Raw genomic sequence first — 18,874 nt, 5'->3', positions numbered from 1 at the left:
AACACAACATCTTGACCTCGTGACTTCCATGACCTGGGAGCTGACAGACCAAAGAGCCATAGAGGTGGAGCACGCATTGTCCTCTACCGCCTCTGCCCCAGGGTAACCCCTAGACTCAGTATAATGCATTTGCATTGCAACCACAACCCTGCCAGCCAGATGAGAAAAAGACTGCATGACAGTTCAGTACAGATCTTTTAGGGTAAAAACTCTCCCTCGCAATCTGTGGGAAGAGTTTCCCAAATGATTGGAAGTAGCTTCCATTAGAGACCACCTCACTGTCCTCATGGCTCCTCCCACCCAGACAGACCCAATAATATCCAATCCCCAAAGGATCCAGGGGCCTGTTCTATCTCATAGAACCTGCCAATTCTCATACCCTGAGTGTGTACTTTTGTTGTAATAAACTGCTTTTGTGCTTGCTCTTTTCCTTCTGGCTGTCTTTACACAAGCATAGATTCCTACCTACCTCTTCTCATGGGGATTCCAAGCCCCAAGACCTCCATTCACACAATGCAGACTCTTTTACCACTGATAGATAGGTAGATGATAGATGATAGATGATAGATGGATAGATAGATAGATAATAGCTAGCTAGCTAGCTAGATAATAGATAGATAGATAGATAATGGATAGATAGATAGATAAAAGCTAGCTAGCTAGATAGATAGATAATAGCTAGCTAGCTAGCTAGCTAGCTAGCTAGATAATAGATTGATAGATAGGATAGATAAAGAGAAATAAGTCACAGATCTGGCCCACACTCAGTGAGAGGGAATCCTACAATAGTGTCATTACCAAAGGCAAGCATCATTGGCAGTCACCTTCGGGTCTGATCACCACATTCTCTAATGCAAAGTCTTGAGGCATTTCACAATTTTTCAAGAGTTGTGTTCCATATAAGACTATTATTTGAGGAGCTTTAGTAAAACAGGTATTTTTAATGTTTACATATTTATTTTAAGAGAGAGAGAGAAAGAGAGAGAGAGAGAGAGAGAGAGACAGCAAGCAGGAAGGGGCAGAGAGAGAGGGAGAGAAAGAATCCCAAGCAGGCTCTGCACTGTCAGTGTGGAGCCTGACACAGGGCTTGATCTCATGAACCATGAGATCATGATCTGAGCTCAAATTAAGAGTCAGACACTTAACTGACTGAGCTGCCCTGGGGCCTAAGTAGAACAGATTTAAGTTTAATTTTTGATATTAAAATTATTTTCTAAGCAAGTAATAGGTCCTAGATACTAAATGTGTCTCATTTACTCAGCTGTGTGCTACTTACATGGCAAACTGTACCGCAGAAATATTAGGAATAACCTACTTGCACTTAAAATATCCAAGTGAAGTATATATTGATTGCAATCCTTGAAACAGCTACATTTCCATTCTCCATTTACCTTTCTGTAGTCATACTTAAAGATGACCAAGTTTGTGACAGCCATTCTTTTACTATTACGATTCTTATTCAAAAGCAATAGCATTTTAAAGGAAACAAGAAATGTCAAACATGCACTCTATAGGTAACCCGAGCATAGACAGATACAAGTATGACCATCTTGTGCCTATCTTATTACATCTATCTCCTTCCCATTCCTACCAATTTGTAACTTCATATATTCACTATTTACTGTCAAATAGAAACAAAGCCAGGCACAAGTTAAAGGAGGAAAGACAGATTTTACTCAGTACAACTGTAAAAGGGAAGAGACCTGAGTAACCTGAGCTCAACTCTGATCTGTGCACAGGCGACCGGGTGTGTACAAGGGAGGATGAGGGAGTAGGGAGGGGATCAAGTCAGCAGAATGAGTCAGGGAAGTGGCAAATTACAAAAAGTGGTAGAAGGATTGTTTGACGTGATGAGTCCATCTGTGCTGTCTTTAACTGACACTTGCCAGTGTTAGGTTCCTACCTTCCCACAGAGACTGGGAAACATGAGACTTTTTTCTTGATGATTACTTTTATAAAGGACGGCTTCCAGATCCTCGAGAAAGACACTCTTACATTGTTAATTATACTTACACATCATTAAGGAAAAGAGAGAGGTTTTGCAAGTATAGGTTTCCTAGAGTAAATGTTCTAAGAAAATGTTCTAAGAAAGAAGTCTGAGCCCTAATGTCAGGTGTTAACTATAATAAAGAGTGAATTCTTTCAGCAACCTTGAGCTTTCCAAGCAGGAACTCAAGGGAGGCTGAGATGTCCTAGAGACACATCCTTAGGCTGTTAGAAGCTGTGACAGAGTTTGATCAAGTCATTTAGTGTGGGGGTGGATGCTTTGACCAAATCTTTACTGCCAAGAGTTTTTGAAGTTCTTAGTACTTTCTTTATTTATTCCCTTGCCAACCCTGTTAGCATATCTGTAGTGGTTTCCAATAAAATGATGTACTTTGTTGTAACCATCGAGGAAATTTGGTGAAATTGTGCAAAGATATAAACTCATTTATATCTATAGCTATGTCTGAATATGTAAACTTCTTTGAAAGGGAGATTTGTTAATTTGTTCATTGTTTCTTCACTAAGCATCTGCAAACAGAACCTGAAGGGGTAATTGAGAAGAGGGGTTTTCATTAATAAACTTGCCTCCATATTTGGGAGAATCATTTGAATGTCACTGAATAAGTTTAGGACAGAGTTATGAGAAGAAAATAAGTGGCAGGGCAATGAAAGGAGACAGGGAGATGTTGAAATATTAGGCCATTACTTCAGTTAACAGTAGAAGAAAACAAATATATATATATATATATATATATATATATATATATATGAATATATAGAAAGGAAAAAATGAAAAGAGACATATGGCAGGAATATGGTTCAAATACTTTAAATAATAAGAGTTGTTGATGGTCAAATAACTGTTAACAAACATAATTTTCCTCCAATTGTCAACAAAGTGTTTGAGGTTTGTGCATGTGGGTGCATGTGTGTGTGTGTGTGTGTGTGCGTGCATGTGCAGAAAGAGAAAAGCAAAATTAAGCTTCAGTTCTAGACCATGGCAGTGTGTGATATGGATACCACGTTTGGGATTGTTGGTGATCCATAATGGGTCAAATACATGGTCAGTACAGTGACTGTATGATTCAACTAATCTGGGATGATTTTGGTCACAGCTAGGCTTGTTATTGCTTTTGGGTAGTTTTCTGGTAGCTGGTGGACCATGCTTATTCCTGGCTGATAACTCAACCCTTTTTCTCATGTTTGAATATCCCTCAGCTGGCTGGTCTGGACTTGCTCTCAGAGTGAAGGCATAGGAGTAGGGTAGAGAATAAAAGTGGGCAATGACTATTGAGACCTAGGCTAAGAACTGTCACAGAGTAACTTCTCCTATAGTCTCTTGGTCAAAGTAAGTGAATCCAAGCTGTTAAGAAATGCACCCTCCTCTTCATGACAGGAACTGCAAAGTTATATTTTACTTTTTTTAATGTTTATTTATTTTTGAGAGACGGAGAGAGAGAGAGAGACAGAACATGAGTGGGGGAGTGGCAGAAAGAGAGGGAGACACAGAACCTGAAGCAGGCTCCAGGCTCTGAGCTGTCAGCACAGAGCCCAACGCAGGGCTCAAACTCACGAACTGTGAGATCATGACCCGAGCCGAAGTTGGATGCTTAACTGATTGAGCCACCCAGGCGCCCTGCAATGTTATATTTTAAAGGGTGTGGAAATAATAGCACCACTTCAAACATCAGATACAACCTGGATTAGGTACTGCATCTGTCATTATTACCTTTACTAATAGAGAAATTTGTGTCTCCTTTTGGGCCTCCTATTGATGGATCAAGGGAGCTCACTTCTGCATTCATTGACAGAAGGTTAGTAGCTTCAAATTATTTGTGGTTAAAAGTATTAACATCAAAGAAATGTTCAAATGCTATAAATCAGGGTCGTTCTGTTTGTTTTATTTTGTTTTCTGGATATCTGATTGTTAACTATTTAACAGTAAACTGCTGGGTCACCCCTTGCCAAAAACCTAAAATATATGGAATGGTATTTGGGATATGGAAGACAAGAAAAAAATGAAATTTTGTTTTGACAACTAGGAGATTCACGTTAGGAAATTGAAAAAAAAAATGGTAACACTGAAGTATCTGAAGCCTCTGGATATTGGTGAAGTGATTTCAAAACCTGAAAATAATAGGGTGTAGTCACTATTATTGGTTATTAGATAGAGATGATTACAGGCACGAGTTGGCTAGTTTTTGTGCAAAAATTGAAGGAAATAGTTTCCAGACGTGAAAGATCTTATGAGACTGGATATTAGTGCCTGTCTTGCTCCATTAAAGAGCATAAGATTGAAAAATTTTAAAGGAATAAAGATCCTGTAAAACTTTTCAATCTAAAACAGTGACTTAGCTTTGCGCCTCCTAGTTGTCATAAGAGTGAAGTCTAAGCATTTTGTCATAACGTGCAATACTTTTCGTGTTAGGTTTCTTGCTTCTTCTCTGGGCATGTTTTTCCCTTTACCTTAACTTCAGTTGTACCAGACTGCTCTGAGTGAAGTAATTATTTATCATTTCTGAAGCTTTGCGCTAATAATCTTTCCCTTTAGAATGTTACCCTTTCAAGCCCCAAACTGGTAACACACAGTTATTCTGAGGTCTACGCTATCTGTCTTCTCCAAGATTATTTTCGGACCATCCATGCATGGTGTTAAAAAGGAGATGACGGGCTCAAAATCAAGTCAGTTGTGCTAAGTCGCACATCAGCAAAGCAAGACTTTATGCTTAACCTAATTACAGTTTTATCCTTTCTAGGAATCTTTAACCAGTCACCCTGGAATTACCCACTCAACACTAGGAAGTAATCCCTTGATGGATGCTTCCATTCCCCTTGGGAAAATGACCTTGCCTGGAACAATTGATTTTTTGCTAATCATTTCTTTTTCCGCTCCTTTCTGCCTTTAAAAACCTTTCCTTTCTACAGCTTTGATACAGCTCTTTTTTATTTGCTGGGTGGAATACTGCCTGATTTATGAATCATTTAATAATGACAATTATTCTCTATAAATAGTAGTAATTGAGTTGACACTGTGAATCTTCCACAGCTGATAACAATTCCATTGGAAATCTGATTCCATAAAGTTAAGCAATGTTGGCTATGATTTTCATATAAAATCCTTGCATTACCCAGCTGCTACTTTATTTAAATTGTATAATTTGTTTCATAATGAGGTTTTTTTTTTTTTCATTTTCCACAAAATGTCAATTCTAAACTCAGTGCTCTGAGGTACCAACCACAGTGCAAATCCCATTAGCTTTCAGGCTTTTAGTTGCTACACAAAGTTCAAGTTGAAAGAAAAAGAAAAGTATGACTGCATAATAGGGTGGTAATATTCATAAAATACCTATATTTGATGTTTACTTTCTAAATGAATCTGAGGAAATTATTATCATTTGACAGATTCTGGTTTAAATTAAAGCAGTTTTCAAGATAGAATATTGGTGTTATTTAGTTTATTTGGCCAAGAAATATACACCAGCCACAAAAAAGGGAAAATAAGCGATTTGGGAATATTTCTTACAAAAGGCACTCAGAATACAAAGATTTTTTAAAGCATCTTAACCTTTACTTTTAGCACTATTTTAGCTCTCATTATTAAGTTTATTTTTTTCTTTAATAATTTAATATGCATATCCTTCTTCTGGTATCTATTTTAAGTAATTCTAATACACACACACACACACACACACACACACACAAACATGTACCCAGACAAACAAGCACAAGCACAGACCCACAAAGACACACAAACATACAGATACACAGATTAAAAACATGATATGAAACAAAATGGTGATGCTCTAAATAATGTGCAAATGTAAACTTTGCTTCCGAAAGTTAATGTGGATGTTAGAAATAGTGCAAAAGCTACTAATTGTAGGAGAGGAGTTAAGAAGGAACAGTAGTAGAAGGATCTTATGCTCGCCTCATCCCTCAAACACAGCCAGATAATTATCAAATCACTCTGAACACCCAGGAAATTGACTGAGAACTGACAGAACAAACGGCACAACTAGAGGGAGAAAAGAGGCGATGCCATGGAAGACAGGAGGTACAGTGAAGTGAGTCAGCAGGTGCCATTGAGCTGCCCAGTTCATTAGCATAACAGCAGAGACACCTGCTGAGGGCAGCTAACCTGGATGCTGGCTTTTTGCTACATTTTACCATAAAATCCAAGCCCCTATACAGTCCTGTGACTGCTTTTCTGGAACAAACTAGTACTAGCCACAGCACAGTGAGACCCTCCCCCAAGGATCAGCACAAGTCCTTGCTGTCCCACACTGAGTCCTTACATTTGGAGTTTGCAAACCCAGCCAAGTGCCTCAGATAAAACAGAGGAGCACTGTGCCACATGGTGCACAGATGGTTCGGGCACAGAGAAGTTGAAAGCAGAGATGTGACAGAAGTCTGGGACACAGGAAAGGAGATTGTTGCTCTTCTGTGAGGGCTTCCTGAACAGTGGCAGATGAGAACTCCCTACGCCAGGGAAGAAAGCAGGCTGACACCATTTTTCACCCTTCCCATCAGCTTGGATGGGCCTCAGCAAGCAGCACAGCCCTTCTTCCAGAAGAGCGGCATGATCCTTTCCCCCGCCGTATGCACCAGATCTACTGATCTTAGAGTGTTGCAAACTTCAGTTCTAGTGGAAATAGGACAAGATAGAGGCTTTCCTAACACACAAAAGATAGAGACCTAGACAAAATGCCAAAACAGAGGAATTCACCCCAAAAGAAAGAACAGGAAGAGGTCACAGCCAGGGAACTAATATAAATACATATAAGTAATATTCCTGAACCAGAAGAAGGGTTACAAATCAGTCCTCAGCAAGAACAAAAAGAGTGAGCTCATATCATGCATATTTTCAGACCACAACTCTCTGAAACTTGAAGTCAACCACAAGAAAAAAATTGGAAAGACCACAAACACATGGAGGTCAAAGAACATACAACTAAAGAATGAATGGGATAATCAGGAAATTAAAGAAGAAATTAAAAAAATACATGGAAGGAAATGAAAATGAAAACATGACAGTCCCGAATCTTTGGGATACAGCCAAGGCAGTCATGAGAGGAAAGTGTATAACAATACAGGCCTAACTCAAGAAGAAAGAAAAGTCTCAAATATACAACCTAACCTTACACCTAAAGGAACTACAAAAGGAACAGCAAACAAAGCCTAAAGGGAAATAATGAATATTAGAGCAGAAATTAATAATATAGAACAAACAAAAAAAACCCCAGTAAAACATATCAATGAAATTAAGCGCTGCTTCTTTGAAACAATAAATAAAATTGATAAAACTCTACCCAGACTTATCAAAAAGAAAATAAAAAGGACCCAAATAAATAAAATCATGAATGAAAGAGGAGAGATTACAACCAACACCACTGAAATCCAAATGATTATAAGAGAATATTATGAAAAATTATATGCCAATGAATTGGGCAATCTGGAAGAAATTAATAAATTCCCAAAAACATGCAAACTATACCAAAACTGAAACAGGAAGATATAGAATATTTGAACACTCCCATAACCAGCAAAGAAAATGAATAAGTAATCAAAAATCTCCCAACAAACAAAAGTCCAGGGCCAGATGGCTTCCCAGATGATTTCTACCAAACATTTAAAGAAGAGTTAACACCTATTCTGAAACTGTTCCACAAAATAAAAAGGAAAGGACAACTTCCAAACTCATTCTCCAAGGCCAGCATTACCTTAATTCCAAAAACAGACAAAGAGCTGACTATTAAAAGGAGAATCACAGGCCAATATCCCTGATGAACATGAATGCAAAACTTCTGAACAAGATACTAGCAAATTGAATCCTACAGTACATTAAAAGAATTATTCACTACGATCAAGTGGGATTTACCCTGGGCTGTAGAGCTGGTTCAATATTCACAAATCAATACACATGATATACCACATTAATAAAAGAAAGGATAAAAACTATATGGTCCTCTCAATAGATGTAAAAAAAGCATTTGATAAAACACATCATATTTTCTTGATAAAATTATCAAAAATGTAAGGATACAGGGAACATACCTCTGTATCATAAAGTCCATATGTAAAAGATCCATAACTAAAATCGCCCTCAATGGGGGAAAATTGAGAGCTTTTCCTCTATGGTCAAGAACAAGACAGGGATGTGCACTCTCAACATTGTTATTTATCATATTACTGGAAACCCTAGCCTCAGCTATCAGGGAACAAAAAGAAATAAAAGGCATCCAAATGGGCAAAGAAGAAGTCAAACTTTCACTATTTGCAGAAAACATGATACTCTATATACAAAATGTAAGACTCCACCAAAAAATTGCTAGAACTGATGCACGAATTCAGAAACATTGTAAGATACAAATTCAATGTACAGAAATCTGTTGCATTTCTATACACCAATGATGAAGCAGCAGAAAAATAAATCAAGGAATCAATCCCATTTACAATTGCACCAAAATCCATAAGATATCTAGGAATAAACCTAATCAAAGAAGTAAAAGATCTGTTCTCTGGAAATTATAGAACACTCTTGAAAGAAACTGAAGATGACACAAAGAAATGGAAAAATATTCCATTCTCATGGATTTGAAAAACAAATATTGTTAAGATGTCTAGACTACCCAAAGCAATCTACACATTTAATGCAATCCCTATCAAAATCCCAACAGGATTTTTCACAGAACTAGAACAAAGAATCCTAAAATTTAAATGGAACCATAAATGACCCTGAATAGCCAAAGCAATCTTGGAAAAGGAAAACAAAGCTGGAGGCATCACAATTCTAGACCTCAAGCTATATTACAAAGCTATAATCCTCAAGACAGTATGATACTGGCGCAACAACAGACATATAGATCAATGGAACAGAATAGAACACCAAGAAATGGACCTCTGACAATATGGTCAACTAATCTTTGACAAAGCAAGAAACAATATCCAATGGAAAAAGTCAGTCTCTTCAACAAATGGTGTTCGGAAAACTGGACAGTGACATGCAGAAGAATGAAACCACAACACTTTCTTACACCATATACAAAAATAAATCCAAAAATGGATGAAAGACCTAAATGTGAGACAGGAAACCTGCAACACCCTAAAAGAGAACACAGGCAACAGCCTCTCTGACCTCAGCCATAGCAACTTCTCACTAGACAAGTCTCCAGAGGCAAGGGAAACAAAAGCAAAAATGAACTATTGGGACTTAATTAAGATAAAAATCTGCACAATGAAGGAAACAATCAACAAAACTAAAAGGCAGCCTACAGAACGGGAAAGGATATTTGCAAATGAACTATATGATAAAGGATTAATACCCAAAATCTATAAAAAACTTAGCAAACTCAACACACACACAAAATAAATAACCCAGTTAATAAATGGCCTGAAGACATGAATAGACATTTCTCCAAAGAAGACATACAAGTATCTAATAGTCACATGAAAAACTGCTGGATGTCACTCATCATCAGGTAAATACAAATCAGAACCACGAGATACCACACCTGGTATCTCACACCTGTCAGATTTGCTAAAATTAACAATTCAAGAAAAAACAGATGTTGGTGAGGATGTGGAGAAAGGGGGACCCTCTTATACTGTTGTTGTAAATGCAAACTAGTGCAGTGAGACAATTTGGAGGTTCCTCAAAAAGTTAAATATAATTACTCTACGATCCAGTGATTGAATTACTAGGTATTTACCTACAGGATACAAAAATACTGATTCCAAGGGCTACACGCACCCCAGTGTTTATAGAAACAGTATCAACAAAACGTACTCTGTTAAATTTGGTGTTAAATGGCCAACATCAGGGGCGCCTGGGTGGCTCAGTCAGGTGAGCGTCTGACTTTGGCTCAGATCATGATCTCACAGCTTGTGAGTTTGAGCCCCATGTTAGGCTCTGTGCTGACAGCCCAGAGCCTGGAGCCTACTTTGGATTCTGTGTCTCCCTCTCTCTCTGCCCCCAACCCACTTGCATTCTGTCTCTCTCTCAAAAATAAATAAATAAACATTGAAAAAATAAATAGCCAACAGCAAACATTAATTATAGGGAGCATGACCACCAGTAGCATGTTCTATGCAGTTTTTTGTACATGGTCTATATCAGGGATTTTTAAAAATTATTTCTAATTCTTATTCATTTTTGAGAGAGAGAGAGAGAGTAGGGTAAAGGCAGAGCAAGAGGGGAACACAGAAACCAAAGCAGAGTCCAGTGTCTGAGCTGTCAGCACGGAGCCCAACACGTGGCTAGAACTCATGAGCTGTGAGATCATCACCTGAGCCCAAGTCGGATGCTTAACTGACTGACCTACCTGGGTGCCCCAAGATTGTTTATTTTTTAATCCTTTGCCTTTATGCTATTAGAAACACTTCATGGATATTTCTTGCAAAATATTCAAATTATTTATTAATTCATTAAGTAAATATTTGCTGAGTTGATAATATGTCTCAGGTAGAATCACACACATTGGGGTAGCAGCAATAAATAAGACAGATAAAAATCCCTGCCTCCATGAAACCTACATTAATGTGTGTGTGCATGTGTGTCTATTTGTGTGTTTGTGTGTATGTATGTGCATATGTACACAAGTGTGTGGAGATGTGCTGGAAGTGAAGATGAGAAAACAATGAAAAAAATCTTAAAAGTATGTATGTATATATACAAAATTATGCATGTATATAAAAAAGGAGTGTGTGTATGTATATATCTATATATATAATACTTATATATACAAAGGATGTATAATTCACATATATATTTTTCATGTATATATATGAAAAATAAGATAAAAAAGAGAGAGGGAAGCAAACCATAAAAGACTCTTAAATACAGAGAACAAACCGAGGGTTGCTAGAGGGGTACTGGGTGGGAGGATGGGTTAGATGGCTGATGGGTATTAAGGAGGGCACTTGTTGGGATGAGCACTGAGTGTTATATGTAAGTGATGAATCACTAAAGTCTACTCCTGAAATCATTATTACATGATATGTTAACTAACTTGGATTTAAATTACATTTGAAAATTAAAAAAAAAAGAAGAGGTGATATATATATATATATATATATATATATATATACACACACATACACACACACACACACACACACACAATGGTATATTACTCAGCCATCCAAAAGAATGAAATCTTGCCATTTGCTATGACATGGATGAAGCTAGCAAGTGTTACACTAGGTGAAATAAGTCAGTCAGAAAAAGACAAACACCATATGATTTCATCCATATGTGGAATTGAAGAAACAACACAGATGAACGTAGGGCAAGGGATAAATAAAAGAGAGGGCAGCAAATCATAAATGACTCTTAACCACAGAGAACAAATTGGGGTTTGCTGGAGGGGAGGTGGCTGGGGGATGGGCTGGATGGGTGGTGAATATTGAGGAGGGCACTTGTGTTGAGCGCTGGGTATTACATGTAAGTGATGAATCACGAAATTGCATTCCTGAAACCAACATTATACTATATGATAACTAACCAGATTGTAAAGATAAAATTTGAGAAAAAAAAAAAGAGAGAAGAAAATAGGCTGCTAATTACATCCTCCTTGCATTAATAGCTAATCTATTTCTTTTGTGTATGTGGCTGGTTTTTTGTTGTTGTTTGTTTTTTTGTTGTTTCATTGTTTTTTTGTTTTGTTTTGTTTTATTGTGTTTTGAGTGAGAGTGGAAGTGGGGGAGAGACAAAAAGATAGAGAGAGAGAATCTGAAGCAGGTTTCATGCCCAGAGCAGAGCCTGACGTGGGTCATGATCTCACCGTTGTGAGATCAGGTCATGAGATCGCAACTGTGAGAGCATGACCTGAGCTGGACACTTAACCAAATGAGCCATCCAGGCGCCCTAACTTCTAACATACCACCTTTAAAATATGTTAAATTTGTGAGCTACTGTCTTTATCAAACTATAGTTGCTACTATGTTAAAAATAAAACTTTATTCTATTACCAAAAAAACCCAAAAGTACTAATTATAAGCAAAAAAAAATTTAGGAAAACACATTAATGTGTTTAAAATTCATTTCTTAAATTTTGTAGATTTGATTATAATATTGTGAAACGAATTGTGTTCTTCAAATCCCCTGTTGCTCTAAGAGCAAAAGCTATGAGCAATCACAATGTGTCTTAATCTCTAATTGTAAATGTAGCCCTTAGTTAAATTTTTATAGGGGTAAGTATAAGATATGGTTTTTGTAACACAGAGTGTGTAAAAGCATTAAAGAGACAAGTCATACTGGCCAGATTCCAATATCTGTGGGAGCTCTGGTTACATAATATATGGAACTGTGGTTTTAAGTAAAATCACCATACATGTAAGAGAGCCCAGCAGCCAGAATGAAGAGGTTTCATCTGGGACAGTGTATAATGTCAGATTCCATAGGACATGTTGTCCACCACAGTGCCTGAAGTAATAGGTTGTCTATTTTAATTTGAATAAAGCAATATAATATTGAGTACAGAAAATTATTTATTACATGTCAGATCAGGGTTTTAAAACATCTGATTAAGTCATGTTTAGCAACAATGGAATTGTGTGGAAATAAGTATAATGCAGGCATGGAGAGAAGATAAAAAAATTCTCTATCGCAGGGGACATTGATTGTATAGAAAATTTGTGTGGGCCTAGTTAAGATTAACTACAGATGAAAATAGAAAATTCAAAACGGTAAAGAGGATGGCATTGTAGATGGTTAGTTGTTTAGAGAATACTTTTTGTCAGTCTTTTCAAATAGACTAATGAAGTGGGATTATAATAAACTTTGTAAAACTTATTATATTTATGCTATGAGGATACAAAGTTGAACAATCAAGCAAACTATAAACCCACAGAGATGATTGGAAGCAATACTTTGTTATTTAATACAGAAAGGATTCAAACATAAACATATTCTATTCATCAGAACACAGTTTCAATGTTTTAGTATGATTACCTGGGATAATTCTTTATTGTGTCACATATGAATTTTAAAAATACCTTATTAGAAACCTTGAAAAATCGTGTATTAAATTAGGTTAAATTCAACTCACAATCTGGCTACGTGTTGGCAAAGAAATCCTTATAGAATGTATATATAATCATAGAAGTTCTGAGTTTGATACTTTTAATACAAAATCTGCTTCTTTATTGCATCCATTTAAGAGTAGAACTTTATGGAGAGGAAACAGCAAAAGTCTGACATGGAGGAAATTGCTCAGACTCATATGATCTAGATTCTTAAATTATCAGTCTCCAGAAGGTTGCAGGGAACAACCAATTGAAAGCCAAAACAATCCAAACAATATGATTCTTTGACTACAGCTTCCAGAGGGACTTACATAAATAAAAACAGGGTCTTGCTTATTAGAATCAGAACAGTTGGTACTGAAGACTGAAACCCACTAAAAATGACCTGAAGTTGGGCAAAATCAAGACCATTTGATTTGGGTCATCAGAACAGCAATTTCTGCACTGGGATAATACTCCAGAAGTATTATCTGAGTTTTATCTGAGTATTATCTAAGAGTATTTTATCTGAGTGTTATCTGAGAGATACTTCCTCAGAAGAAACATTTTGCCTAACAAGAAAAGGAATCAGACAAAAGAGAAATGCTTTTCTTCCCTTCTTTAATACCATCTCACAAGACCCCAGCTAAAAAGGTAGTTTGAACTGTGGGCATCATGAACTTTTTCCCCCTTTTTCTCTCTTAGAAGATTGCTTATTAATCCTTAATATCCAAGAAAAATGGGTAATTATAAGAGTTACTAACTTAGCAGTGCTGTAGGTGAAAATATTCCCTGTAAAATGAGCACAGAGACAATATCTATATTTCTTCTTTGGAGACTTAACACTAACAGTAACCATAATGGAAGTTCTCATAAAGGAATCCAGTATGTAGTCATTTAAGACTGTCTGTAGAAATACAGTGTATAGAATCGACTAAGGGAAGGACAGTATGAAAAACAGACTTAGTTTTCTCTAATCACTGCTTTCTAATATGCCCAATGTCTTTCCCCAACTTGTGAATATATTTTGGGTAGATTCTGAATTTGTTTGGTCATTTATGCATTTTTAGATATAAGAATAATCGAATTTTTGTCTTGATCAATTTATCTAAAAATTCTAACCCACATCCAGTTAAAAATAATTACCATCCCTCCAAGCTTAATGGCCAGCAGAAGAATTTTGTAAATAGTAAAGAAAATTTATGGCTCTAAGCCATTATATATATATATATATATATATATATATATGTATATATATATATAGTTATAGTTATAGTTATAGTTTTAGTTATGGTTATATAAGTTATCCATATATAGTTATAGTTATACTTATATATATATACACATTATATGCATAGATATAAAAATGGAGACATTATACATGAATATATATATATATATATATACTTCATTATGACTTACCTAATGTGCCCAATATTGTTTAAACCTACTTGATAGACTTTCAAGAAAAACATTATAAGCTATTATCATTTATCGACAAAATGGTATTTAGCTAATGTGAAATTCAGTATTGTTAACCTACAGAGTAGCAACCTCTGTACTATGTTGCTATCATATGATACAGTATAAAGAACATTGATGCACATGTCTTTTGTTTTGAGCTTATTTTTTTAAGATTTTATTTTTAGGTAAATCTCTACACCCAGCATAGGGCTTGAACTGACAATCCTGAGATAAGAGTCACATGCTCTCCCTACTGAGCCAGGCAGAAACCCCTATAATTCTGAGCTTTTCTTTTACCATTTAGGAAATGGGCTAGTTGAACTTTCTTTGTAATCTTGAAAGTCCCTTAAAAATGACCGCTTTTTAAATGGTGCATGTTTCCATTAAATTTTATCTTAAATAATCAGTTTTTTATCATATGTATATATTTTTAATTTTCTTATATTAATACATTTCAAAGGTTCCCCTTTATTTCACTCTGGCAGTTGGGATCACTGTGCTTAGTGTTAATGGTATCTCATTATTTTTTGCTGTTTCCTCACTTTTGAGTTAAAACGATCACTGAAACAAAATCAAATGTTTACAACCCCAAGAAGTTCTTAAAATTTCATCTACAGTTAGGAATCCTCAGGCTTCTGCCCTATTCACTGTGGTGTTGATAGAATACTCCCATGACCTGACTCCACCTCCAGGATCCTAGAAAAGGAATATTAAAGATGAAGGTTTACTTTCCTTCAAAGATGTCATTCACGATGAATGATGTCAATGTTATTGAAAATGATAATGCAGTCACTTATTTAAATGGGGAAATCAAGTGACTGACAATGATCACCCTTTAATGTTTAACATCTACTGACAAATTTGATAGGAATCAATACAGCAGGAGAACAGTTTCTTGATATAATTATCCCACTTTGCTGCAATTGTAGTGTATTTATAATCTTGCTTGTTTATATGCCATTTCTTTTGTTGTGTTTTGTTCTTAATGTCGACTTTTAAGACCTCTGCATCAACATCTGGCTCATAGTGGACAGATCTAGGAACAAGAGTTTCCGTCATATGAGAAAATATCTGAGTAGGTATAAAGTATGTACTTACAGTTACCTCTGGTAATAGATAAATTAAATAAAGCCTATTGTCAGATTCAAGTCAGCACACTATAATTTAAAACAGAAAGTGAGGGGCGCCTGGGTGGCGCAGTCGGTTAAGCGTCCGACTTCAGCCAGGTCACGATCTCGCGGTCCGTGAGTTTGAGCCCCGCGTCAGGCTCTGGGCTGATGGCTCAGAGCCTGGAGCCTGTCTCCGATTCTGTGTCTCCCCCTCTCTCTGCCCCTCCCCCGTTCATGCTCTGTCTCTCTCTGTCCCAAAAATAAATAAACGTTGAAAAAATAAATAAATAAATAAAATAAAACAGAAAGTGAATAATAAACGTCTATTATCAAGATGAAACTAGAGAATAAAAATCATTTTTCTTGGTTGATAGTTTTGTGCCTTTTAATTTTAATTTAATGAGATCTAAAATATGATCCTACGTTTAAGAATATTTTAAACAAAAGGGGATTTGCATAACCAGTCATGACCAATGGGAAAATTACATGCATTCTTGAATATTTTTTAATTCAAACTACATAAGAATATATTGTAATTAAAAAATACAGGATAATAGATTTTATATTATAGCTACTGCAATTAAAATAAAAGCCAAAATAAACCCAGTGGTTGCATGTCCTTAATGAACCTGCACATTAAGTCCTAATTAATGGTATGCAATAGACAAGTTTTAAGTCAAAATTTGAATGCTTTCTGTGCAGTAATACAGCTAAAAGGAAGTATAAGTCTTTATCTGGTGGCTATATTAAGAGAAATTAAGTCTCATTCTTTCTTTTTATAGGATTAGAAAGAGCAGTGCCCATGATCAGACAAATTTCATTCCAAATCTCTATTCCAGCCATTCAGTTTAATTTAAATTAAAAACAATGATTAAGACAATCGAAATGGGAAGCTTGTGGCTCAGTTGCCTTTTGGCTGTCTTCTCAACCAAGGAAATTAGAATGACTTTTACTGTGAAGATAAAACTATCAAAACAAATTTAAATCTGGAATGTCAATTCACGTCTTATGTACAAGGTCTCTATTAGTGTTTCTATCAGTTTCTTTTTCCTTTGGGTTTTAATTTATTCAAATAATATTCTTCAAGTACATTTTCTTTTAAATTGGATATCTAAAACCGTATATTTTAAAATGCATTAGATTTGTAGTAATATTTTGCACTTGATAGAAACCAAAAAACTAAAAATCCACAACACATGTAATGTATTTGATATACAATTATCATACTACACAAAGCATGAAGGATAATTTGCACACTTATAGTTTCAGAGTAGCAGTTCTAGAATTTTGTTTGTCAAGGTTGTTCCCCCCCTCCTCTCCTTTGGGCATTTTCTTTTCTTCCTAGTATAACTTCTCACTCAGAAAACATATGTCACACCTATGCTTGTATAGTTGGGTGTTGTTTCCATTTTCCTGGAGTGAGACTTGAGAAGATTTTTCCAGATTCTCTTTGCTCCCCACCACAAATAATCTTCTTCAAGATACAAGTTTGGCAGAAGAACATGAGCATAAGAACTTTATTTCCCTGATTTATTTTTATTTATTTATTTATTTTGAGTCATTCTTGTGTTCTAGCCCATTCGGAACAAAAATGTTGTCTTGTGTGGAACCACTTTAAATGTGATAGGCTTTAACAATGCATTTGTCTGGATATCTAGAGTCTTACCCTTTATTAGTTTTATCAATATTAAAATATTACTATGTTTTCACTGACTTGTTTCTTTTGGCCTATTTCGTAAAGTTTTTAGTTTATTCTATTGTTTCTGTCATCTGAAAATTGCCTGTCCCACGTAATTTTGTGAGTTAGTCTCCTCCACATTCATTGCTTTGATTTGCGGTGTTTAAGTTCTATAGATATGTGTTCATTTTATAGCTAAAAGTAATTATAAACATTTTTTAATTATTCCACTGACATAAACACATATTCTAATAGATTATAGTAATAAGATATTTTTAACAATTGTTAACTTATACGTAGTTTCTTCTGTTATAATTATTTATATAATGCTATTTTGGGATTTCTCAACTCTTTGGCTGTTCAATGTGTTTGGTTTTTAGCTTGTCCCATATCATTTAAGTTATATTTATGTAAAATGTTCCAATACATGGAAAGTCCAATCTATGTTTACTTGTACACAGTAGTATTTCCATGTGGTAAAATATTTTAACTTATTTCTCCATCTAAACATAGAAAGAATTGAATTCAATAATGTATTTGTTTTTTCTTATATTTTTCATCCTGCTCTTTTGTTTATTTCTTTCCTTTCTACTTTTTCTCATTTTTAAAAAATGAGGCAATTGAGGTGTAATGATAAAAAGATATCTAACCCCTGCTTTAAAAAGTTGTATTTCTTTTAAGTTTATGTATTTATTTTGAGAGAGAGAGAGAGAGGGAGGGAGGGAGGGAGAGAACATAAGCAGAGGAGAGGAAGAGAGAGAGGGAGAGAGAGAGAATCTCAAGCAGGCTCTGCACAGAGCTGGGGACGGAGCTCAAACGTGCGAACCATGAGATCATGACCTGAACTGAAATCAAGAGTCTGTGAGGCCATCCAGGCATCCCTTAAAAGCTTCATTTTCAATTGAAAACAAAGGTCAACTGGGGTAGATTATGGAGGGTCTTGAATGCTTGAAGCTTGATTGCAGTGGAGGTCACTGAATCATTTGTGAAATGCATCAAAGCCAAGCCTATCATGTTTGAAGTCTTCGAGCATTATCAGCTTCACAGTCCACCTGAGCTGCCTCAATGACTCTTCACTTCACATGGGTACCACTCTCCAAGCCAGTTCCAGCCACCAAGTGAAACACCCTGAGGAAAACAGCCTTATCCAGAGCATAAGCAAGTGTGATCTTCTGGTTTGGTTTCTGATCAGAACGGAAGCTATAAGAGAGTATATCTAGCTGTGGTTGACCACACATCAGGCTTGCTCTGTCAGGAAACATTTTGCTTCACTAGGGCATCGAATAGAAGAGCATAGTGACCATTATATAGAGGAGGGTGGTGAGTCCCACAGGAAAGACATTCTAAAGATGATGGTAGGCAGGATTAGAAATCAGGCTGTTGTTGCTGAACTGCAGTTTATTCCTTTCTCTCCCTAAATATTAGCTCTGCCAAGTTGAAGTCTCTCCACAACTCTACAAGTCGGGCACTCTAAGAAGAGTGATGAGTCAGCCATGTGGGGGTTGTTTGTTCAATAATGACTTCTCTTCAGATGAAGAAACCAATTTCCTTCTCACTTCTGAAACCCCTATCTTCTCTTCTGCTCAACCTGCTCTCTATAAATAAAGAAATAGCTAAATGGGAAAGAAAAAAA

This window comes from Leopardus geoffroyi, chromosome A1 (assembly GCF_018350155.1).
Source record: "Leopardus geoffroyi isolate Oge1 chromosome A1, O.geoffroyi_Oge1_pat1.0, whole genome shotgun sequence".
Classification (NCBI taxonomy): domain Eukaryota; kingdom Metazoa; phylum Chordata; class Mammalia; order Carnivora; family Felidae; genus Leopardus; species Leopardus geoffroyi.
The sequence above is the reverse complement of the archived record's forward strand: the minus strand, read 5'-3'. Positions refer to the sequence as shown.